Source organism: Rhipicephalus microplus, chromosome 6, assembly GCF_043290135.1.
Source record: "Rhipicephalus microplus isolate Deutch F79 chromosome 6, USDA_Rmic, whole genome shotgun sequence".
Taxonomy (NCBI): domain Eukaryota; kingdom Metazoa; phylum Arthropoda; class Arachnida; order Ixodida; family Ixodidae; genus Rhipicephalus; species Rhipicephalus microplus.
The window spans coordinates 95,323,109-95,348,887 of NC_134705.1; the positions used below are offsets into that span (position 1 = coordinate 95,323,109).

Genomic DNA, 25,779 nt, shown 5'->3' on the forward strand with positions numbered 1-25,779 from the left:
TCACAAATTGTGTTTGATCTTGCATTATTCTTTGATATGCAGCCCGATACGCTACACAGTAAAAATTTTTGCACCCAAAAGGGTGTAAAAAGGGTGCTTTTACGAGAAAGCACTCTTTGCAACACCCTTTAACACCCATAAAATGTCGATTGAAAAAAAGCACCCTTTTGTTTGGGTGCTTGCCTCGATAGCACCCTAAAATAGGCTCTAAGGGTGCTTTTGTGCCTGAGAAGGGTGTAGGTGCCGATTCATCGGATGGAATATGCAGCATAAGAAGAACACATAAATATAATATTTGGAATTTTACGTCTCAAAAACCTCCATATGATTATGAGGGTCGTCGTAGTGCAAAGCTGCAGATTTTCACCATTTGGTGTTCTTTAATGAGCGCTCATATCGCACAGTGCAAAGGCTTCCACATTTTCGCCTCCGCCTTAATTCGACTGCCATGGCCGGCATCGAACCCGCGACTTTCGGATTGGTGGCTGAGCAGCGCAGCTACTGCACGAATATGTGAACCTTGCGTTAAATGACGGCCTAATTGACTTAGAATGTGTGAAGGTGCTCTCCGAATACAGCAGAATGTCAGCAGAAGCAAATCGCGTTTCATCTATAATGGCAATTAACTGCAATCCATGTTACGAAAGGTTTCCTTAGCGTTGGTTATAAGCTACATGTTTGCTGTGGATTATATACAGGAACATAATGTTCGCCCGAGTATGGGTGTGTGTGCGTGAGCCTGCACATGTGTTCGCGTGTAAGCGCGATTGTGTGTACACCCGTGCATGTGTGCGTGCGCGTGTATGTGCGAGTCCGTGCTTGTGTTGGCGTGCCTGTGCACATGTGTACGCCCATGCATGCGTGCGTTTACAGTCGCGTGTGTGTGTTGCCGTATGTGTGTATACGTGTGTGCGCCTGTGAATAAGTATGCGTGTGTATCAGCCCGTGCGCCCTCAAATTTCGTGTGTGTGTGCGGGGGGGGGCACTGCTTCTTAGTGTTTAAGGTCCCACACCTGTTCAGACTGGGAGTCTATATGGGAGGTGGCTTAAGAAATGGCGGTGGTCAACGCACTGTACACGGACTATTCAGTACATGGAAAACAGCAGCACACTTTCGTACCAAATCATTGCTTACGAACTTGCTGTGGTAGCTGATTAGGTCCACTGAGGCGCTTCTACGCTCGAAAACGTGGGTTATGACCAATTCACACGGAAAGCTGTCACTGCACTTATGCACAACCATCGTTTATATTAACAACGTTTAACAAGAACGTGCCCTGCCTTTTCTACAGGTGCTTAGCTAGCTCATTGGGCAACCATATGGAATTATGTGCTGATCATGTGGTCAGCAAAAAGTTTGTTATAACAACCTCGGCACGTTTCGTGGTGCGTGACAAGCCTTGTAATAAACATCCGCGACTGTGGATTAATTTGTTCCAGCTTCGACTACGCATTCAGTGTTTGCGGCACCATACGCGGAATAGCCAGACACAGACAATGCGAAAAGAAATTCCTCTGGAAAAAGGTGTGGCGATGCTCTCCCGCTAATGCCACCGAGGACGAAATAATTATTGTTTCTGGCCATTCCATGGTGCACTTTGTTTTCCGCAAGTTTTGCTTCACTATTTTTCGCCCACTGCAATCGCATTCCGTCGAAATACTCAAAGAACCCGAGGCTGGTAAATAATCTGCGTCGCTGTGCGACTGGCTGGGAGGAGAGTTGCCGTTTACAAGGAGTCATTCCGCGCCGAACGGCCGTCCGCCGTATGCGCCATAGCGTTTGCTTTTCGGCGCCGCCTTGGCGGGTTTCCCGCTCCTTCCCCCCCCCCAGCTCACCCTGGCCAGCGTTGCTCCCACAACGGCGGCGTAGATAAGCGAAGAGTTGCGTCACCGAACACCTGCGTGGACAGCTGCGGCGCCGCCACGCCGCCGCCAGTGCCCCCTCCTTCTCTCATTCTCAATGTTGCTCCCTCTGTCTCATCGTCTTTCAAATGCGTTGCGTTGGTCTGGGGTCTTGGTCGCAGTGTGTGTTCTAGCGAACAGGCGCATATTCAATGGTGGTCACGCATGACACCGTGTTCGAAGTGACGCTCAGATTAAGGAATATTCATGGAGTGGCGGACACGGACAACGTGGGCCTGTTAACGGTGAGTGTACTGTTTTCGTATGTAGTAATCATACAGCGCTAGCTGGGCGCCTGCAGCAGCTCTGCCGAAGTAGACTGCCAGCCATTTACAACAGCATGCGTTCGCGGGCCTGTTGCAGATGCCCGATTAAACGTGTGACTTAACGAGTTCACACTGCTATGCGCGATGTTGTGTAAGTGCTTGCATCACTCATACAGTGAGTGATGTGATCACTTAACAAGGGCGGGGTTAGTTGCTGATCGCACATTGTCTCTACACTGCACAAAGTGATTGATATTGTTTTATGATGTGCTTTGGGCTACATCGTAATAACATTTCTATTAATACTCAAATGTGCAACGTGCTTCTGTAGGTGTAAGCGTAAAAAAAGAAAGAAAAAGCAAAAATTATGTACAGAGGCGCACTGTACGAAATGACTTTTTTTTTGGCTTAAAGACGGTATAGTTGGAGGTGCTGATATGCCGCGATGCTCCCAGCACGTGCGCCTCGGTCTTTTAAGCTATTTAGGACAAGTGCCACCAGCAACAGGGAAAGATCTAGCAGACTTCCAAAGGCGCGTTGTTGTAGCCATCGCCGTGCGTTGTTTTCCCTCGTTTCTGTTTGCTGTTTTCGTGCTTCGCTTTCATCTGCGATAATGTTCGGCGTTATAACAGAATCGAGAGAGTATACGTGACTGTTGGAGCTATGTGCGGTTGCTCTTGCATAAGCCATGGCTGCTGCAACGTAGTCGGCGTCCTCGCGCAATGCCGCGTTCGAGCGCTCTTACTTGCGTGATTGTGTTTAACTGAGTATTTAGGCACGGGTTACGTTTGTAAATCTCGTAGTCAATAATCGCTAATAGCGTGCCCCTGATTGCCATCAGAGGATGGGCTTAGTTGTCGAAATATGCCAGACGCTTTTTCTGAAAGCAAGCTTTGAATTTTTTTTAAAAGAAGTACTTTAATACGTGCAAGGCAGTGCCTATTGCAGGCCCGCAACTCTTTAAAAACTGGACGAGCTATCACATCTTTTATCATTATAGATGACGAATTTCTGTGCTAGATTAGGTGCACAAAACACATGTTCGCAGCCCTACGTCTAGAAAGGAGGCAAATAGGAAGCACAGCGTCAAATTTGGATTAGATTCTATTGACGGAGCGTCTTGTGAGGGTAGAAAGAACGAGAAAATTGTTCATTTTTGATGCCCTTATAGAGGCAGTCAGAATTGCACTGATTGGTGACTTGTAATAATTCCTCAGATTGTTAGAGGCGTGATTAAAGTGAGTAAATCTTTTACTTTTTTTTTGCAGACCTCTTCGCTAGTGCCACGCCCAAGATCATTTGTTCTCATGTAAAAGAGAAAGCAGGGATGTCTTCACTGTTTGTACATGAAGAGGTGAGTTTCTTGTGCATTTTGATTAATGTTACATGTTCTGAGCGTTGTACTTTAGGAATTGTTTTTCACACTGGCTCACTACCCTATAAGGAATTTGATTCTTAGGTGAGTTCAGGCTTTCGTAAGTGCCATTTTCGAGCTGTAGTCTTACACTTAACCTCATTTCGGGAATTTGCTGTATGCTGGAAAACTCTTATCTTTATCATACGAAATTATTAGAATGTATGGGTTGTATGCTTCGAGTTCAGTGTAATGTCAATTACACGCCATTTCGAAGGATACACACTACACATTCTTTATATATGGTGCTGCCAGAACAGCACGAACATCCTTTTAAGAGAAGTCATATTTGCTCTTATTACAGGATGAGAGGGTGCCGCTGACGTCCTGCGTAGTCTACCCCCCGGCCCCAGTCTAGAGCAAGCCTACTTCCTGAACCTCCACTTGGATAACCGAAAAACCTTCAGTGTCATTAATGACGAAGAAGGAGTGACAGCACTGATGAGTTGATTTTTTTTTATTTTCAACATTGTCTACGGCCGCAAGGCCTTTAACAACCACCGTGATTGAGCGGATTTTTCTCGGCGTGAGTTTGGAGTTTATCAAAGAAGTTGTTCAGGCAGTACGACGCTGAAAATTTTAGTGTCACAATGCCTGAACAACTTTTTCTAGTGTGGTCATGGTAGATGAACAAACATTGTTATTTGTGTAAGTTATTTTGCTTAAATATAGCTGGACCATTCCATGCCAAACGTCCCAGCCACTTTGGCGACCATCTGAATTCTATTTGAAAAAAAAAAGTGCTGACTTACTGCGTTGAAAACAGTGAACTGCTAGAATATTTCAGCGAGAAAAAAAGTTTTGTTCATGTGGCTGGCTTTTAACTTCCTGGCATAATGCCATCTGTGTGCTGTTTGTGGAAAATTTCGTTTTAAAACTACCGCTTATTTTTTCTAAAGCAAATTCGGTCTACCTGTTGAGTAAATGTGCTTCTGTAAGGTATTTGAAGCTCAATAGTAATAGCGCAATTTTTTAGCCACATTCGCTTCCAAGAATAAAGCCAAAATGTGTTATGTTTGCATTTTTTATTGCAATATTGCACTTTGTATGAATATCTGAGCAGTGAATATTTACTCCACAGAAGGTATATTTTGAGAAAAAAATATCTTTAGACCTCTCAAGCTGCTGAAATATACGAGAAAATATCACGAATTTCACAAAATTGTGATTTTTGTCCGTATTGAGATGCAATTTGCTTCATGTTGTGATACAATGAAAACTCATCATTATACCTAAATTGTAAGAAAATGAAATTCTTTCTGTAATAAAAATCTTATCGCAAAAAGGACAGGAAAGAGCGCTATCAACTGAATTTTATTGAAGGTGCTACGAGCGTTTTTATACTGAGCGCAAGACCAGGGCTCATCTGCAACAACACATGTGTGACCATGACAAAATAATTTTAACCGAGAAAAGAATACTCTTTTTCGGAAAAGATAAGTGAAGGTGTACTGATGCATTGATCCTTGGCCTTCCTGATAAAGAGTTCTAAAATCTTTCATTTTTCTGCTTGCTTTTTTTTTTCAAAAACCGTGTTTTATGAAACCTAGGACTACACTTACATTCTTTACGGTGTCCGGCCATGAGACTACTATAGCTCTTCTTAACATTTAAAGCATGCTGTCTTGCTTGATCATTGAAGCATTGCCCAGTTTGTCCTGTTTACTTTTCCACATGTTAGCGGTATCTTATACTCATTAGATTGGCATTCAGTAAACCTATTCTAGTGACGAATGGTGCAAGATTGACTATTCCTGTTGCTGTAAGTACATGCACTTTTGAAAGCTTGCAAGGGGTGGAAAACAACAATGTCATATCTGCTGGCTCTTTTCCTAAAATTGTGAGACACCTTATGTACGTAGTACCATGTGACATGCAAAGGTGATTGGTCATTCTCTTTTTCTTTTGGTCCTGCTTCCTTTAACTTTACTTTCTGCAGGAGGGTTTCACAAACAAGTGTGATGATGCTGTTGGGGTATTGGCTGGTGCTATCAGCCCAGGAGTGCTAAGAATGTTCTGCCTTTTGATAGTGGGCATTCAAAATTAGTAGAAAGAAGAATTGATACCACATGTACTCAGGCCACCCTTCAGAAGTCATGTTAGCACAAGGGTGAGGTCAGGTTTGAAAACCAGATTAAAAGACTAAAAGATGCTGGGTATCCCAACAGAATCATCACACCCGTTTGCAACACCCCTGCAGAAAGTAAAGTTAGACAGGACCAACAAAAAACAATGACCAAAACCTTTGCATGTTATACCACATCATGTGTCTCACAATTAAAAAAATAGCCAACAGATATGATATTAGCGTGTTGTTTTCGACCCTTTGCAAGCTTTCAAAAGTGTGTGTACTAAACAGCAACAGGAATAGTCAATCTTGCCCCATTCGTCACGAGAATAGGTTTACTTAATGCCAATTTAATGTTTGTAGAAGTATTTTTTATCAGGTAAACCAATGATCAGTGCATCACTACACGTTCACTTATCCTTTCCGAGAGGGAGTATTATTTTCACAGTTAAAGATTATTTTGAAGTGCTCACACGTGTCGTCGCGCATGAACACGGTTCTTGTACTCCGTATAAAAGTGCTCGTAGCACATTCATTAAATTCAGTTGACAGTCGGTGCTCTTTCCTGTCCTTTCTGTCTCTTCCGAAAGTTGTCGCGCTGTGACTAGCACACAACCACGATGAACCAACTCTCCCAAATTAAGCTCTTGTTACGTAACACGTAGACCGAGTTTCGTATAAAAAGAAGGAGCGGTGCTTTTAAAATAAAATTTTTCACATACAACACCTAGACGGCATTCCAGGAAGTTCAGAAGGCAGCCACGTGACCAAATATTTTTCCTCTCCTAAATATTCCAGAAGTTCACTATTTTCAATGCAGCACGAGTTTTTCGAATACACTTGAGATGGTTGCCAAAATGGCTGGGACATTTGGCATAAAGTGACCCAGCTGTGTCATTAGCCATAATTATGCATTACCTATTTTGTTTTTTGTGTGTTTTGACTCAGTTTTGTGTTCGTTTTTAGCTTATTGTGTTTCTGATCATTGTATTGGTTTCTTAAGTATTCGCTAAAGTTATATGTGCAAAAACCTGTATATGTTTGCATGTACATCATTTCTCATAACCAATTGTTATACATTCAGGAATACAAAGCTTAATCCACTGTGATTATATACATTTAAAAACACTATCCATATATATTTTTGTGTGCATCACTTCTTGGGAACGATTGTGTACATGAAGGCGTATATAGTGAAATCATGGTGATTGTATATATTTGAAAGAATCATAAGTATATATATGCTTGTATTTCATTCCTATTAACCGATTGTGTACATGAAGGAGTATTAAACTGGAAACCACTGGGATTGTAGATACTTGAAAGAATTATAGGGATATATTAGCGTATATTTCATTTGTAGTCTCTATGTACTTGAAGCAGTATACTAAACTGAAACCAGTGTAATTGTATGTTGCAAAGAATTGTCAATGAAGTAAAACTGAATAAATATAATAAACATTTGAGGTGTTGCATGTGTAGTGTACGTATACGTGAACGTATATCTGGTGAAAAAGTTGTGTGGCAGAAGAAAACTTTGTTTTATTTGCCTATTAAATAAACGCAATATGCAAGGGCAGCAAGGCTTCATTTTCTGTAACGCGCATTATGCATATACTGTGAAGTATATTTAGATCCAGCACAAGTTCATACACGATGGCACGCGTTAATATTTTTGCCCAGACGCAATGAATGGAGCTCGACAGGTGGTGCACCATTGATAATGAGGACCACTTTCTTCAAGTAGTGTTTAATCAGTGCATGCTGATATCTATTAGTGCAGTCTAAAAGAATACTGGCACCCCTGCCATGGGCACTCAACACCCTTGTGCACCCTTCTCGCACCCTCCTCAGAGGGTGCTAAAAAAGTGATGGACATCGAAGGCACCCTTCCTTAAGGGTGTTTTTTTAACACCCTACAGTTTTTTAACATGTACACCCTATTCTAAGGGTGCATGAAAAAGCACCCTTTTTAGAAGGTGCTGAATTAACACCCTTATGGTGTCGTCCACGGGACAAGCTCATTTACACCCTTCTGGGTGTAAAAATTTTTACTGTGTAGATACATTGCTTATTCAGTTACAGCTCCGGATTCAAATGCTGCCGTCCCATTTCCGTAATTAGCAGCTTCATGTTTTGGTCAGAATTAGAGATGTGTAGTCCGGGAAAAAAAGTGAAGAATTCCGGACAAACTTTTTTTTTCAGTTTTTTTTGCGCAGTTGGATAAAGTGGCCCAAATTTTTGTTGCGTAAAACATGCGGAAATAAAGCTTTGGCAACACCCAGCATTGCGCGTGAAACCAAGACGTTGCACAGGATAACAAAACTCCAAACGACGGCTGTCCACTCGCCATCGACATCACATAAAGTACGCTCCAGCATCGCTTGAGTCCATAGCTTTGCTTCCTCGTTCGATCGTGGTCATGTTGGGGGTGGTTTGTGATGTTTTGGTACCCATTATTGTTCTGTTTCGACTTTCCCTCCTACATTTGTGTGACGTATGACGGCATTCTGATTGTAAAGTGGTGTGCAAGAATATTCTCCGATGATTGGGCTAATTTATCACGTGTGGGTGTTTTTCATAGCCGGTAGCAGGAAAAAGGGAATCACTGTATCTGAGGACTGCACCAGCAGCTACGCCCTCCCTGCGACATCTTAACATGATAAAAAAAGTGTGGATGAAGCCAGTGATATTAACTTCATTTTTTACTATGAACAAGTGTTCTAACTTCAACTTTTTAGAACATTGATAACTTTTTCAATACTCTGAGCCAAAACAAAATAGAGATTTCTGGGCTCTTCGTTCTAGCATCCGTAACAATTCTAGGAATATGCAACCACTCACAGAGAGCTAAATGAGTTAGCGCTGATACTTCTGGCATGTCTTCTGTCTGTTAAATGCCGTGTTCATTTCTTGAAAGAGAGAAAGAATTCATTTTTGTTATTCACATAATCAACGTTGTTGCTTTTCACACTTGGCAATAAAATATTACCATACAGCAATAGGCCACTGCCACATGCTAAGGAAATTTGTTCTTTTTCATTTTTGCTAAAAGTTCGGAAAAAACTTGAAGAATACTGCACTTCACTGAGTGCTCAAAGAATCTGAAAGCTTCGTATCCGTAGTCAGGCTTCAATATACGACAACGCCACCCTTAAACTGTCACATGCAACTGCCTGCTCTGTTCTTTCTAGTAAGTTATTTCTGTACGCAACATATGAATATAGAAACTCCGTGCTAGCTAGTTATGCATGTAAGCGGCAAGGCTTCTTTATACAGGACATAATAAAAGAGGATTACACTGACAGTGCTAATCTCGATCACTCTCTTCGGTCTACACTCTTATTAAGATACCGACTAAAATGCTGGCTATATCCAGAAAACCAAACAAAAAATGGCTGGTATCCTGGCCACATCCAGCACCTTAAGCCACTCCTGATTAAGAGTGTAGTCCCAGTCTGAAGCAGTCACGCTGTTTGCCTGTTTCTAATACATGTTGTTACCAAGTATAGCAACATCCAAAACTAAGTATTGTGAGCAAGACGAAAACAAGGTCCACAGTGCCCATCGCTATAATGTTAGCACTCAGTACCGGGTGCTCTCGGAGAAGCGACTAAGGCTGACACAGCGAATTGTTCCTGCCGAGTTAGAACATCAAAGCCTCTTGTTCCGGCACTCATAGTTCCCTTTTCGCCCAAATAGTTTCACCCTTGAAGGCTCCACTTTGAGATACGGAGGCATTCAGAGAAAGAGAGCCCTGCTCAAATAGCCTCAGAGAGAGAGAGGGGCCGAGTAGCGAAACCTTGGGGCTCGCCGCGCGTGTCTTGCGGAGCTATAAGACGCGCCTCGCTAATGGCCTCCTAACGACTTAACGATGCGCTAATGCGTCCTTACCTTCCTGTTTTATTGTGTTACACGCGTTCGCGACCTCGCACTCTCACTAGGCTTTCACTCGCTTCATACTTTAGTGCCGTCTCAGTAACTTAGTCTGTTGCTAAATCCAAGAAACTCACCTTGTCTGCTGATTACGAGCACTAGCGGCACGTCGCGGTGTTCAAGGCGAGCCATTTTTGCACGCAGATTACTGGAGTACCTAGTACGTACCTAAGTATTACGGCGTGATAACGCGTATTTTACGTGTAGCGTGCGCAGTTTGGCCAAAGCTCAAGAGAATGATGAACAGACAGACAGACAGACAGACAGACAGACAGACAGACGGACAAATGGACAGACGGACAGACCGACAGACAGACAGACAGACAGACAGACAGACAGACAGACAGACAGACAGACAGACAGATAGATAGATAGATAGATAGATAGATAGATAGATAGATAGATAGTTAGATAGATAGATAGATAGATAGATAGATAGACAGATAGATAGATAGATAGATAGATAGATAGATAGATAGATAGATAGATAGATAGATAGATAGATAGATAGATAGATGCCAAGTGGTGGCACACTGTGAAAATCGCACTCTGCCCCAATTCAACCTTATAGCCATCGGCTGGAATTTCTTGACGCTCAGCGGAGGTCATAATTTTCTCTCTTTTGTCGATCAGTTTAGCTATTTCTGTATAGGTCTTACGATGTGATTCATGTGAGGTGATTTGTCGGAAAGATTTTAGTTTATCTCCCTTGCGACCATTCGGTCGAAAGAGTGGTGTGAAAAATAATAATCTAATCCTCTCACACAAAAGATATTTAATAAACCCTGCAACGATGCATGCACCATGCCCAGTCCTACCACTACTACCATGTCCACTAAAAAGAAATGGACGTTCTTTTGTGTGTTTTTGCCATTTGAAAATACGATGCATTGCCTAGTTTAATATATTGTACTCGTAACATCACCCTTTTAGCTAAAAATTAAGAAGGACTGCATAGGATAAAACTTAAACGTATGTGTCTGATGCGCGTTTCAGAGAAGCACACTATCGGTCGATATAAATCTAGTGAAGCTTCAACTTTTTGTCAGCTTACGCCATCAGTACATTCCTAAAAGAGGCGCCAATTGATCAAGGAAAAGCAAATTTGAGAATGTTCAGTTTTTAATCAGACGCCGCTCATTCTCTACATTCACAGAGTTCAGTCAGTCAAATAACCTTTTTGAATGGTCCTGCGAGCTTGAAGGACGGGCCAAAGGTCGCACCTAGCTGACAACTAAGAATTCTTAAGTGATGGTGGCCTCATCGGCCCTCTGTGCCAACCAATGTTGATCTTCAAGGGTTCAGCTGTGCATCGCAGTATACGAGCGCAAGGAAGCGATTACTAAAGACTGCTTCACTGGTATTGTGTGTTATCGCTCAGCATTCCCATAGTATGTGTTTGACCGTAGCTAAACCGCGTCGCTGCATCTGTATGTCTTGCATATCTCCGGTTAAATGCAGTATTAAATCACCGCGTTCGGATCAGCTCTGTCGTGTAACTACTGCCAGTAGACGGACTACATTTCGCTAAACTTTTGGAAACTTGCTAGAAAAACACACCTTTCAGGCTGCATCGTAAATGTACAAATATATTTTTGGCCTGAGGTGGTACTGAAATTAGCACTTCTCGACACATAATGCGCTATGTGTTTGTAGTTTTGCGCGGAATGCAACAATTTTTATACGACATGAATCAGTAATGCTGTCTTTTTTTTCCTGAACAGAGAGAGGATGTTACAAAATAAAGACTTCTGATCAATAAAATGGGGTTATGAAAGTCTGTAGGAAAAGCGGAGAAGCACGAATGATAGCGTCACTTGTACGTCGCTTTGAATTGCAACATTTGGGAACAACGCCAAAAGCAGGAGTAAATCTTCTGGCGATGGCATCAAAGCGGTTGTCGCGAGGACACAATGGGAACAGTGATAAACTAGGATGCTGTCGGTGTAGTAAGTACATAATCCGTCGTTTTCACGTTGTTTGTTTGCGAACGCCGTAAACAAGACAACGAAGAATTGGTTCAGTGTTATGCCCTCTATATCGGTACACGTGGCTTCGGGCCCAAATTTCCATGCTTTTCTAATGAAAAAAAGCTGCGCGACGACGCCTTTAACGTGGTCTGTCCTAGTTTAGAGAAGCTGGTACCATTCTTAAAGGGTAACTAACGTTTACTTTTTCGTTGTCTTCCATATCAAAGCAAAGAAAACACGTGGCATGTCAGCTTCTCGTGTCGTTCAAGTGAAAGAGAAGATGGAGAATATCTCCGGCGGCGTTTGCGCGCGCTGAACAGAGCGCTTCTCTCATTGTGCGGACATACCGGCTTTGAATCTGACTCATGGAGTTCCCCATCGGCACTAGCGGAAGGTCTACGTGGAAGGGTATTAATTTTTCAAGCCTCGGAGTGCCATGCTGTCCTCGCCAGCTGCGTTATTTCTTTTCATTGTTTGTGTGTATTTCTCTTAAAGCCACGATTCAATGCCGTTTCGTATCAGTACTGCAATATCATGGTTGAGGTTTTTTGTTGTTTGCTGGGTTTGTATCGGAGCGCGCCGCCAAATTCTTGCGATAACACGCGGGAGAGACGCCGCGAGGTCAAAAGAAAGAAAAAGAAAACAAACATCTAAAGGCTCCCCGGACGCGCAAGCCTCTCCTCTCGGAAGCGTGGCTTCGCCGACGAACCTTCTCACTCCACAACGGTGGCCGAGCAAGCACTCGATTTTTCTAGAAGGGGCGTGGTCATACCGAGTTGAGTCATCCACCGCGGAGGGCATCCCAACCGTCTCGCCCTCTCCCCAGCCTTCGCTGCGTATTGCGCCGACGAAATGACGAGAACCTTCTGGAATCTCGCGCGGAAGGTATTTAATCGAGCGGCCGAGACCAGAGAGTAGGAGAAGACGGAAGTTAGCGCCAGAGCGCGTAGGGATTCCGCCGTGTAGTCGGCGAAGGTTTTATCCGTGGAGACAAAGCAGGAGAAGAAGATGATTTCCACCTGAGGGGTGACGACTCGAGCTACAGGCAAGAGAGTGTGTTTACCACTATCGAGCGAAGACGCGTGGCAATAGCTGCGTGTGTGAAGCCGACGTGTTTCCGGCGAAGAAGTTTGAACCTTGGAGAGTGGCCAATTGAAGACGCGAGGTTTCCTGGAAGAGAAACTTCGGGGGCTGCGGAACGACAACAACGCTGGACTTTGAGTGAGTGATTCTCGGAAGAGTATCATCCAGACTTTAGTTCCAAGAACTTTGGACTGAATAGGTTTTCTATCTCTTTAGTCTTTAAGTGTCTTGGTTGTTCAATGCATGCGACTGCATTGTAGTGCGTGTTGTTGTCTGTGTCCGTTGTTTCGAGTGTGGCTGATTGTACTGTGTAGTACGTTGTTTGTTTGGTGATATATTGTACTCAACTATTGTGGAGTGTGCATACTCGTGTGTTGTTTTCATCTGCCGTTATTGAGAATATAATTCTGTGTTGTTTATCAACTCTCGGCTCTGACTTGTTCTCTGGGCCACAGCCGGCGTCCGCTGGCACGCCAAAAAGGACCGCTTCTAAGTTGTCCACGCTTTCGTGGTGCGGTTCGGGGGGGGGGGCGATACTTCGGCCCTTAGAATTAGCCCGGCGATCGCCTCCCGAATTAACGGGACCGGTGTGACAATTAATCTGGCGTCCGCGACAGGACCTTTTGGTGCACAGTGTGTCCAAAGTAGTGAGAAAGAGCCTCGAGTGTTGATAGTGCTATCGGAACGATTTTGTGTGTTGTTCAGTGTTCTCGTTAACGAGTGCAGTGGAGTGTTCCGATAGACTGATTTAGGCAGATACTTTTTGCACGCGGCAAGACTTCATTTGCGAGACACAATGGATCTCGAAAAACTAGTAGCTCTTGGTGAGAAGATGGGTCTTTCTGGCGCCGAACTACGGAAATGGGTAAGCCAGAAGGAGAAAGAGGCGGTGGAGAGAGAGAGGTTGGCAGCTGAGAAGGCCAAGGAAGAAAAAGCAGCTGAGTTGGAGCGAGAGAGGTTGGCAGCTGAGAGAGCGAAAGAAGAAAGAGAGCAGCAATTGAAATTGGAGCTGGAGAGAGAAACGTTGGCAGCCAAAAGGGCGAGAGATGCAAGAGAAGCGAGGGAGCGACAGCTGAAAGAAGAAAGAGAAGCGGAGATGGCTTAAAGGGAACGGCAGCGGCAGCACGAGATGGAACTCGAACGGCTCCGGTTGCAACAGCGAAGTGAAACACCGGTCCAAGCTAGAGTTGAAAGCAGCGAACGGGAAGATCATGGCTTCCGCTTGAACCCAAGCAAGCTAGCTGTTCGTAGCGTTTGATGAAAGGAAGGACGACCTTGATGCGTACCTTCACAGATTTGAGACGATTGCAAGGAGCCAGAATTGGCCGGAACATCAATGGGCGACTGCTTTGAGTACTTGCTTGAGTGGTGAAGCGCTCAGTGTGTACAGTAGGCTGACGCCGACTGATGCAGCCAACTATGCAAAGGTGAAAGCTGCTTTGCTGAAGCGATTTAGATTTACGGTGGAAGGATTCCGAGACAGATTTTGGACAGGAAAGCCAGCTGATGGTGAGACGGCTACGCAGTATGCCGCCCAACTGAGCCATTATTTCGACAGATGGAATGAACTTTCAGGGACAGCGCAGGAGTACGATGAGCTTAGAGAGCTCCTAATTAGAGAACAATTTCTTACTAGTTGCCACCCAAGCCTGTCGCTGTACTTGAAAAAGAGGAAGGCTGAGTCACTTGAAGGAATGCTTGAATTGGCTGATGAATTCCTGGAAGCCTAAGGTGGAGCTAATTTGGCCAAGGTCAAGAAGGAGTGTCCTGAAGACTCAAAAAAATCGGCTCCGGAAGAAAAGAAGCGTGCACCGGAGAGTGTTCCGCGATGTTTTCTGTGTAACCGAGTGGGTCATCGCGCGAGCAACTGTCGTACTAACTTTACGAGCCCTACGGTAGTAAAATGTTTCAAGCGTGGTCAGACTAGGCACAAAGCAGACGCTTGTCGGAACGGAGTGAGTCAAACTCACCAGGTATCCTGTGTGCAAGCGGCACCGAAATCTGATAATAATGCCGTCACCAATGGATTCGTAGATTTGAAAAATGGGGAGAAAATTCCTCTTGTGGGTGCTGTAATGTCGAAACAGCCAACCGGTGTTACGAAGGGAATGCCAACGCTGCCTGGAAAGGTTGCGGGCAAGAAGATTATGGTTCTAAGAGACACCGGTAGCTCCACGGTTATCGTGCGGAGAAATTTGGTACGGGAACGTGAGTTGACAGGCAGAACGAAACCGGTTTGCGTAATTGACCGTACGGTTCGGATGCTTCCCGAAGCAGAAATTGAGGTTGAAACCCCGTACTTCAGCGGTGAGGTTACTGCTTTATGCATGACGACCCCCCTTTACGACATTGTCATCGGAAACATCGCCGGGGCGCGAGGGCCGAATGATCCAGAATGTTTGGGAGAAGATCCTAAGATAGAGCCCTCGCCAACCCAGCGACCGCGAGATACGGTGGAGGAGCATCCCGTGACAGATCACACTCGAGCCCAAGGTGAAGCCGCGGCGCAAGAGACAGTGAATGAGAAAATGATCGTGTCGAGTGAGTTCACAGGCCGGGCAACTGGACTTACGTCGGCACGACCTCAACCGACCGACCGTGTAAAGGAGACGGAGTTGGCCAGCCGGGCAAAATGTAGAGACATGATCAAGCTGGTAAATAAACAGACAGGACCCGTCGAATGTTATGACCCATTAACGGTGTCGGAAGTGACAACGATGGCTGAGACGACGCCTCAGATATCGTCGTTAGAAAGGGCTCGCCGAAAAAGAACGTGGAAACACAAGAAGAGATCGAGCGAGCACCACAAGAAAGGGCGCAAGCGCCGCTCGGAATGCACCGGATAAGTGCTGAGGTCAAATCAGAATGTGTTTGGTAGTGCTGAGTGCCATATGTTGTGTTAATGTCCTTGTTATCCTGTGTCACAAGTGTATGTCGAGCGAGTCAAAGTGTTCTGTGCGATGATGTGATGTATAGTGTTGTGTAATTGCTGTAAAGACAGAACTTTGTACGTTTGTATTGTTTGGAATGTGTGATGAAGCGTTGTACTCTTGTACCTGCGGTTATATTTGATGTGTGTGAGATTGAATTGTAATGTCCAATAGTATTGAGTGATATATTGTGAATGTGACGTGTCATGAGCGACGGACTATGTTACAGTCTGTGAGAGTGTGTGGTGACTGTTCGCGCTCGTTTGTGTGGTTTTGAATATTATGAGATAATATTCTTAAAGTGGGGGCCAGTGTCACAGAACGAGCGCTCAAAAAAGCCGCGCCGCCAAATTCTTGCGATAACGCGCGGGAGAGACGCCGCGAGGTCAAAGGAAAGAAAAAGAAAACAAACATCTAAAGCCTCCCCGGGCGCGCGAGCCTCTCCTCTCGGAAGCGTGGCTTCGCCAACGAACCTGCTCACCCCACAATGGCGGCCGAGCAAGCACTCGATTTTTCTAGAAGGAAAGGGGCATTGTCATACCGAGTTGAGTCATCCACCGCGGAGGGCATCCCAACCATCTCGCCCTCTCCCCAGCCTTCGCTGCGTATCGCGCCGACGAAATGACGAGAACCTTCTGGAATCTCGCGCGGAAGGTATTTAATCGAGCGGCCGAGACCAGAGAGTAGGAGAAGACGGAAGTTAGCGCCAGAGCGCGTAGGGATTCCGCCGTGTAGTCGGCGAAGGTTTTGTCCGTGGAGACAAAGCAGGAGAAGAAGATGATTTCCACCTGAGGGTGACGACTCGAGCTACAGGCAAGAGTGTGTGTTTACCGCCATCGAGCGAAGACGCGTGGCAACAGCTGCGTGTGTGAAGCCGACGTGTTTCCGGCGAAGAAGTTTGAAGCTTGGAGAGTGGCCAATTGAAGACGCGAGGTTTCCTGGAAGGGAAACTTCGGCGAGGTTTCCTGGAAAAGAAACTTCGGGGGCTGCGGAACGACAACAACACTGGACTTTGAGTGAGTGATTCTCGGAAGAGTATCATCCAGACTTTTATTCCAAGAACTTTGAACTGAATAGGTTTTCTATCTCTTTAGTCTTTAAGTGTCTTGGTTGTTCAATGCATGCGACTGCATTGTAGTGCGTGTTGTTGTCTGTGTCCGTTGTTTCGAGTGTGGCTGATTGTACTGTGTAGTACGTTGTTTGTTTGGGGACATATTGTACTCAACTATTGTGGAGTGTGCATACTCGTGTGTTGTTTTGATCTGCCATGATTGAGAATATAATTCTGTGTTGTTTATCAACTCTCGGCTCTGACTTGTTCTTTGAGCCACAGCCGGCGTCTGCTGGCGCGCCAAAAAGGACCACTTCTAAATTGTCCACGCTTTCGTGGTGCGGTTCGGGGGGCCGACACTTCGGCCCTTGGAATTAGCCCGGCGATCGCCTCCCGAATTAACGGGACCTGTGTGACAAATGCGTACAGCTTTATCGTGTTTGTGTAGGGCGTCAGAAACACTAAAGACCATGCCAATAGATGGAGGGTCTGTCTGTCTGTCTGTCTGTCTGTCTGTCTGTCTGCCTGTCTGTCTGTCTGTCTGTCTATCTATCTATCTATCTATCTACCTATCTATCTATCTATCTATCTATCTATCTATCTTGTAACAGAATAGAAAGTTGGGCGAGTTGGTGTATATTCATATTAAAATAAAAGCGGCGCACAAAAAGACGGAGACAAAGAAGACAACCAGCGTTCTCTTCTTTGTCAGCGCTGTGTGTGGTTCTCTTCTTTGTCTCCGTCTTTTTGTGCGCCGCTTTTCTTTTAATATGAATATCTATCTATCTATCTATCTCTCTGTCTATCTTAAAATCTCAATCTTTAAAACAATACACGCCCGTCCGACTAAGTTACTAAACGAAAATTCCTAAGTCATGTATTCAATATTCCCATAGAAGCACGTGAAGGACTGATAGAAAATCACTGTAATTTCGCAAGTTATATTGCACACTTTACGAAAGCACATGTGGACTATAATGCAAGACTCGTCTTCGTCGCATTCCGTCGTGGTAACCTAGCGGCCCTGGTGCTTGACTGGTGATGCCGAGTTTGGGGAATTGAATCCTAGCCGTGGTGGTCGCATTTTTGATAGAAGAAAAACTGTTTGAGACACGTGTACTTCGGTACATGTTACAGAATCCCAAGTGGTCGAAATTTCCGGAATTCTTCACTCCTTCGTTTTTCGAAATCATTTCGGCGTTTCGGGTTGTTAACCACCAACAGTTATTATTGTCGTGTGCAAGGTACACGCTGCCACTGCACATTTAAAGGGAGGATAGAGAGATAAAGAAAAAAAAAAGATAGACTGGGAGGCTAACCAGAGGAATCATGCGGTACCATCTCCTGAAGTATAGAGGAAGACAAAGATGATGTAAAAGAATGCAACAGAAGACGAGGTGGTAAGTGCGTAGTTCTGCTTCCTGAATAAGGCTTCAAAAGCCATTCCAGCCATCCTGCTGAGAAAGTCACCTGTGATAAGGCTGACTAGTGCCCGAGAATATATATGACAAGTCTATTGGGAATCTTTCAACCTAATCGTCAATTCATGTCATAGCATAACTTAAGACTGTTGTATAGAATAAAAAAAACAAGCGCTGTACATTGGGGCCAACGTTCGAAAGGAATTATTAGGTAAACAGTTTACACTTATTCAGCGTAGTTCCATGCTTTTCTGGATGACAAGATAGCGAACACTCGCAGACGCTGCACGTGTTTTTATGCCGAGGATATCAGCTCACATTAACAAAGCAGAAAGATAAAAAGAAACTGCATAGCTTTACCGAGCTAACGAGAGTAGAAATAAGTGTCATGTTTCCGAAGCAAAATAATTAAAATTAATTTCCTTGGGATCTTGAGAGGCGTAGAAGAGTCCTCAATGATAGGTGTGATAATTGGACTGAGAAAATATTCCTGCCGGAAATTACGTAATGTGGAGTTCCACTGGCGTGCCCCGTGAGGTTCACGAATATTTATCCCATTTTCGAGTAATGGCAAATTGGTTCCATCATTTCCTGCCGATCTCATTTTGTACAGTAAGCTAGCTGCTCATCCCCGATATCAATATTCCTTATCGCTGGAGATTTGGCTTTCCTTGGTATAGGAAGGAAGAAAGAAATGATGGAATAAAGGAACATAATTTTATTTTTACCCTGCGCAGCGTGACCCTCTCGATTTATGGTCAGTCTTTTGTTCTTATGAAAGTTATACCTTCTACACTCGATTATTTTTGCGGCAGCCATCAAAGTCATTTTCTTTATACAAAACACGAATGGCCAACATCGCCCTGCATGTCGTACAGGCCACGTGTGAGCGAATGCTTGTAAAGGCTGCATACGGATGCGGCTTGAACAGATATGAAGCACTCCGGATAGTTCGGTGTAGCGAAGGAGCATGAAGAGGTGCAGAACAGGAGGGAGGCAGAGTCGCACAGGTGACTACTGTGATCGTTGCTGAAAACTATGCGGTCACGCACGCTATCTCTGCTGAGATCAACATAGACCGCTGATACGCTTGGACTTTTTTCGCGTGAAAGTCATGCAACACGAACACCGCTCGCCACGAAGGTGCCACATTGCCTTACATCCAAGCTTTTTGTTGAGTTACATAAGAGGGTATCTTAAACAAGTTAACTGCCTGCCATTCTTAATATCACATTTTGAGCTTCAGTATCTTTTTCTATTTTCCTTCAGATTTGTTTCAGTGCTGTTTCCTTTTTTTACCGTCGGTTTCATGTTATCTTTTACTACCACTAACCCCTTCTCGAGCACAGGGTATACCCAGCTGGTTTAAGCACTTACTAACCTCCATGTCTTTCTATTCTTATTCATTCCATCATTTCATTCAAATTGGTTGCTGTCGCATTCAGCGCTTCCTCCTTGGGATAAGGGTATACCTTTTCTGTGTCTTGTGGTCCGTCCTTGTCATAAGGTCGTGATTGGTATGCCTCTTTTGTATTAGGTGTATACAGCAAGGCCTGTGTTCTTCATCGACTGACGCAATGTTTTGTGGTATTCACGATTGTGTGTCCTGTATGCATAGCTGAAGCTAGCAGAGTACCGAAGGTCATTTTGCAAAAAAAGTAAATAAAAGAAAGAAAAAGAAGAGAGTACTTACTGCTGAAACTCAACATACTGCTTTTTAACGTGATAGCGTTCAAAACCTCGTTTTGCAGAAATTCCGGCGTCGGCGTCGTTGATTGTGAGTCAAAAACATCACCTTCAGCATGACCGAAGAATCAAAGAACAAGCAAATATAATTAATAAAAATTTCTGGAGCTGAGTAATGATCGAACACAAAAAGTTTGCGTGGAAAGCAGGTGTTCTACCACACAGCCACACATCCGCTTGAAAACACAGTGGAAATAAGTTCATTTGCTTATAAATACAGCAAAAATGACATTAACACTTTACAAACTCACGCGTCTTGTACACAGGTTTCAACATAGAACACATAACGTCAGAGTAACATTGCGTGGTACAAGCGTAAATTGCCCTCGGGTGTGAGAACGTGGGGTTATCGTAACGACTTCTTAGTTCTAAGCCAGCCACCTATTACAGAAGACGTGCCTGTTCCTACGTTCCGGCGGGTATTCCCTTAAGACCACGTAGTGTGTGCACAGCTAATTCAAAAAGTTCTGTCGGAACAGAACCACAGAGACTCACGTGCCCGTCCCAGATATCGAGCAGGGTGTCAAAAATTTATGGCTGATGTCAAAGATGTTGCAAAGACAGTGACGCCAGAACTTCCCGTCGCTAAGATAGACACCCGCCTGGTGCACATGTTGGAGGCTAAACGATTACACGCCAGGTGGCAGAAACAAAGACACGAAGGCTATTGAGCAAATGAATTGCGTTACTCGATAAACAAATTGAAGAACATTGCAGAACACTTTGTAAACAGCCAAGGGATGGGTTTGATGTGTGGCAACTTGGGCTAGTATGTATGACATGAAGATAAGTATAGCGCAAGAACAGAACGATGACACACACGTGTCCTTCGTGCCCTTCTTATCTCTGTGTCGTTGTTCTGTTCTCGCGCTATAACTATCGTCATGAGTTTGATATTTGGGCTTTAACGTCCCAAAACCATGATATGATTATGAGAGACGCCGTAGTGGAAGGCTCCGGAAATTACGACCACCTAGGGTTCTTTAACGTGCATTCAAATCTGAGCCCACGGGCCTACAGCATTTCCGTCTCCATCGGAAATTCAGCCGCCGCAGCCGCGATTCGATCCCGCGACCTGCGGGTTAGCAGCCGAGTACCTTAGCCACTATACTACCACGGCCGGGCCAAGGGGTGAGATCTGCAACAAGATGGACGGACAGATTGGCACCGGTGACACGTGGCGCCTGCCATGGCACCTGCTTGACTCGACCAAGGACAAGACAATGCAAAGGAAAACTATGTGCAGGATAATACAAACACACGCAAAGGACGAGGAAGAAATCTCTTCAGAGCTCTGTGACAGATATGCCCCACAGAGCCCGACTATACCACAAGTGGCATACACGAGAAAACCCAAACCTTCTCTCGACAGAGACTTTGACGAGGTGGAAATGTGGGCCGCTCTGCATAAGGTCAACATCAAATCCACCCCAAGACTTCAAGGCGTAATCAATAAGACGCTTCGTAACTTGGACAACGAGAGCATCTCCATATTCACCAAGTACATCAAGAAAGAGAGAGAGAGATAAATATAGAGGAAAGGCAGGAAGGTTAACCAAGCTTGGCTCGCTTGGCTATCCTACACTTCGGGAGGGGAAAGGGAGAATAATAGAAAGGAAAGAAATAGAAAAAAAGAGGAGTAAGAAAGAGAAAAGAACGCTGGACCCCAGGGCCCATACCTGATCAATAAAAACGAACTAAAATGCTGTTCATCCCTAAGCCCGAAATTCGGGCCAATCTCGCCAACCTTCGCCCCATATTCCTTACGTGGTGCGTCAGAAAGTTGATAGATCATGCCTTCCTTAGTCGTAATAACGCACATTTGGACGACACTGAAGCGTATCCGACCACCATGTTTAGGTTTCGAGCTGACCTCTCCACGCAAGATGTAATGGTGCAATTCAAACACCAGATGCTTGATAACTAGACGAGAAGTAATAGGGTCATGCAAAGATTAGACCTTAAGAAAGTCTTCGACACCGCAGCTCATGCAGCCATACTACGCTAGATAGCTGCATTAAATTTACGCAACCGAGCGTGAAGGATTTCCTCACAAGCAGAAGTGTCTCCTTAACCCTGAACAAACTCACATCCGAAGGCAGGAGCCTTGGCAGCATCGGCAACCTACAAGGCTCCTTAATCTCGCCAATGCTCTTTAATCTCGTTATGATGGGCCTCCGCGAACGCTTAAACGCCATAGAGGGAGTGCATCACGCCATATAGGCAGATGAGATTATGATTTTGGTATGCGAGGGAAATGACGGAGAAATTCAACAGCGGCTATGAACTACGGTTGAGGCAGTGAAACAGTATCTGGTAGAAAGCGATTTTGTCTACTTGTGAGAAAAATTCGAACTTCTCTTATACCACCCGATACTTAAGCGAGTCGGGTATGCAGCATACGAAGACATTTGCGTACGCACCAAAGAGGGGCAAGAAATTCCTAGGGCCGAGCACAGTGAAGCGCTCCGACTCATAATAAAACATAATGGGTGCCAACGGAGCAACGGTAAGGAATCTGGAACTAAGGCCACGAACACGATGAGAGTCATTAGAAGAATCACGAATAGACATAGGAACATGGAGGAGTCCACTGTTGTCAAGATCGTTCATTCCTCCGTAATGCGTGGCCGCCTACCACAATTGGTACACCACTATAAGAACTCAGCTGAACACTCTAATTAGAGGAACACACAAGATGGCGCTGGGCCTTCCAGACAGCTCAAGGACGGAACTCCTGCTGCATTTGGACATGCACAAAACCCTTGAAGAGCTAATAGAAGCGCAACAAATATTGTTACTAGATTGACCAACCAGGACACGAGGGTGCAGAAGCAATCTGGAGAAACTCGAACTATCACAACAGCGCGGCAATCAGTAATCCCTGCCCAGCCCGGTGAAATAAAGTCTCCGTGTGGCTAACGTGGCGAAGAACATGCACCCCGAACTAAATCAGGGTCGAAGAGGGCCTACATAGAGGGCGTCTTTACTACAAGCCTTCGGTAGGCACAAGGGAGCGCTGTTCGTAGACGTGGCAGAATACGTCAATCTGGGTGCCTTCGCAGTGGCAGTCCTCAATACTGACAAACAGTAGGTCAGCTCATGTTGTGTACGTGGCGAGAACCCTCAGGTAGCGGACCAAGAGGCGATAGCCCTAGCCATCGTTTTACTCAAATGCTGATATATATTTGTTTTATTTATTTATTATTTATTAAGTACCTGCTTCGCCATAAGGCACAACAGCGAATGGGTACAGTACATATAAATAAACACATAAAACATTCATAAAGCATGGAAAAAATCATCCCTCGAATCAATACAGACTATTTCGGCGGCAGAGTGTTCTATTCTCTTATAGTGCGGACAAAGAAAGAGTAGTGAAAAGCGTCACCCCCAAAAAGGAATCTCGCGTATTTTCAAGTTATGATCACGTCTTACAGAAACATAGTTGGGTGTTTGAAAACACAATTGCCCGATGATCCCTGTTCTCGAATGATAAATACTATGAACGAATTTTAATCTGAGGTTCAACGGCAGTTTTCAAGAAGATCCCAATTTAATGTTTTTCTGCTCTCTGTCACACTAAGCATCCTGTCGTAATTTCCAAGGACAAATCGAATTGCTCTATTCTGCACTTTTTCAAGTTTATCTGTAATTTCCTAAGTATATGTGTTCCAGTAGACGCACGCATACTCCAGTATACTGGGACGTGTGTAAAATAGGGCTGATCTCTAAGTTTTTGTGGTAAACTACAGAAGTTACGTTTCAGAAATCTCAATGTTCCTGCCGCCTTGTTCCTAACGTGACATGTTTATTCCACCTGAAATCAGCAGAAAAAAATACGCCTGGATATTTATATTCCGTGACTTGTTGAAGACTAACGTAATTGGTCATGTAATCATTTCTGCAGTGCGAGAATTTCCTGGTAAAGGTGACGTGGGCGCTTTTTTCACATTCAAAGACATTTTCCATTTATCACACCATGTGGCCTATAAATCTAAATCGTTTTGCAGTGCTTCTTTGTCAAGGTCCCTATTGATGGTCCTATATACTATACAGTCACCTGTAAACATTCTAAATGATGATGCGAAACCAAAAGTGATGTCATTTATGAATAACACAAATAAAAGCAGACCTAAGACTTATATCTGTGGTACACCAGAGGTCACAGCACCATATGTAGAGGAACAACCATTCAGAGCCACAGATATCTGCCTTGAGCGAAGTTACTCAGCTATCGAAGCAATGACCCTATCATCCAATTTTTAATATCGAAGTTTAGGGATCAAGAGACTATGCGTAACGACGTCAAAAGTTTTTCTGAAATCCAGAAATGTACAGTCAACACGTTGCTGCTCGTCGACAGCGGAGGCAAGGTCATGAGTAAAATCTACCGATTGCGTCGTACAAGAAAAGCCCTGCTGGAACCCATGCTGACCAGGATGAAGAAGGTTATTGGCAACAAGGTGAGACATGATGCTGCTATAAATCACATGTTCCATAACTTTGCATACAGTACTAGCTAACGACACTGGCCTATAATTCTCAACTCTGTCCCTCTGTCCGCTTTTATGAATTGGTACTACGTGGGCCAACTTCCAGTTCACAGAAACAATGCCGTCATTTAAGTAATTTTTAAATAAACACCAAAAACATAAACACAGAGTGCCCGAACAGTTAATAGGAAACAATGCCGGGATATCATCCGGGCCACTCGCTATCGTGTGTTTCAAGCCTTGCAATATTTTCTCTACTCCCGTTGCACTAAACGCAACCTCGGACATTTTGTTGACTTGGACAGAAAAATCAACAGTTGTAACTGCACTAGCATCTGAAAAATCAGACTGAAATACCGATGAAAAGTAATTAACAAAAATGTCTACCTTGCTCGGATCATCATCAATAATTCTGTCGTATCAGTGCAACGTTGAAAAAGAAGTGTCCTCCTTACTGTTTCTTTTAACGTATTTCCAAAATTCCTTCGGATCGTCTACCAGCCTCTGGCCTGTCAACGAAGTATGTTTGTTTGGCTAATCCAGCGAGCTTTCTAAAGCTACGTTTTAACTCTGCTAACTGTATGTAGTGACTATCCGATTTCTGTGTCTTGCTAAGCCGATAGATCCTTCTGATTTTTCTTAATAAAAAACTGAGTTGCCTGTTAAACCACGGTTTATCTTTTGAACTTTGGAAGAGAACGTTCGAACGGGAACAAATTTAGCACGCAGTTCAAAAAAAAACATCTCTTCAAGTAATCCCAATAACTATTCCCCGTTTAATTCATCTGCCAATGTGTCAAAAGTGCGAAAGAAAGATTCAAGAGCTAAATTTAGTGCTGCGTGGTTAGCCCTGTTATATGCATACACTGTTGCAGGTGCTTTTTTTCGATACACACATTTCAAAATGTAGCGTCCACTACAATAAGCTTATGATCACTTATGCCAGGCAAAGCACATATGCACATATATACCAAGCGGTGCGCAGACGGCGGTCAGAAATTAATTAAGAAGAGGAATCCTGCCGGAAACCACGACTATTCTAAACGCCAATGTGAGCTATATAACCTACTCAGAGACAAAGATCGACATATTATATGGTTGCCCCACACCCCCGCGTCCAACCTATATGGGAAGGTTCATTGCGTAGCGGGCGGTCTCACGTCCCTCGCCTCCGTAGTAAAGTCCTCTTCAGAAGATGGGCATCCAATGGAGGACGGGACAGAGAGGGAAAAAACACGATACTGTCACAGCAGGAACTATTAATAACTCTTTGTATTTATCCACCGCCAAGCCCCAAACTCGACAAATTCGAAGCGGTAGATTAGAGGCAATTACAAACGTAGACTTTCTTCACCGCCGTTAACTTTAGGGTGACATACCCAGACGTCTATTCATACAATATGTGCAAACGGGGTGGCTAGACTCACGCTTCACTTAAGCACATCCTCTGGGGATGAGCAATTTCAGCGGATAAAAATGCAGTCTTCTCAGATGAA

General features: G+C 44.4%; 1 long non-coding RNA gene across 1 annotated transcript; it reads left to right on the plus strand.

Annotated features, from left to right (window-relative positions):
• The first annotated feature begins 2,005 nt into the window (after positions 1-2,005).
• LOC142765375 (uncharacterized) lies at positions 2,006-3,965 on the plus strand. The gene is made up of 3 exons (XR_012884214.1): positions 2,006-2,147; positions 3,437-3,522; positions 3,887-3,965. It is a non-coding gene; the product is annotated as an uncharacterized LOC142765375 (long non-coding RNA).
• The last annotated feature ends 21,814 nt before the right edge of the window (positions 3,966-25,779 follow it).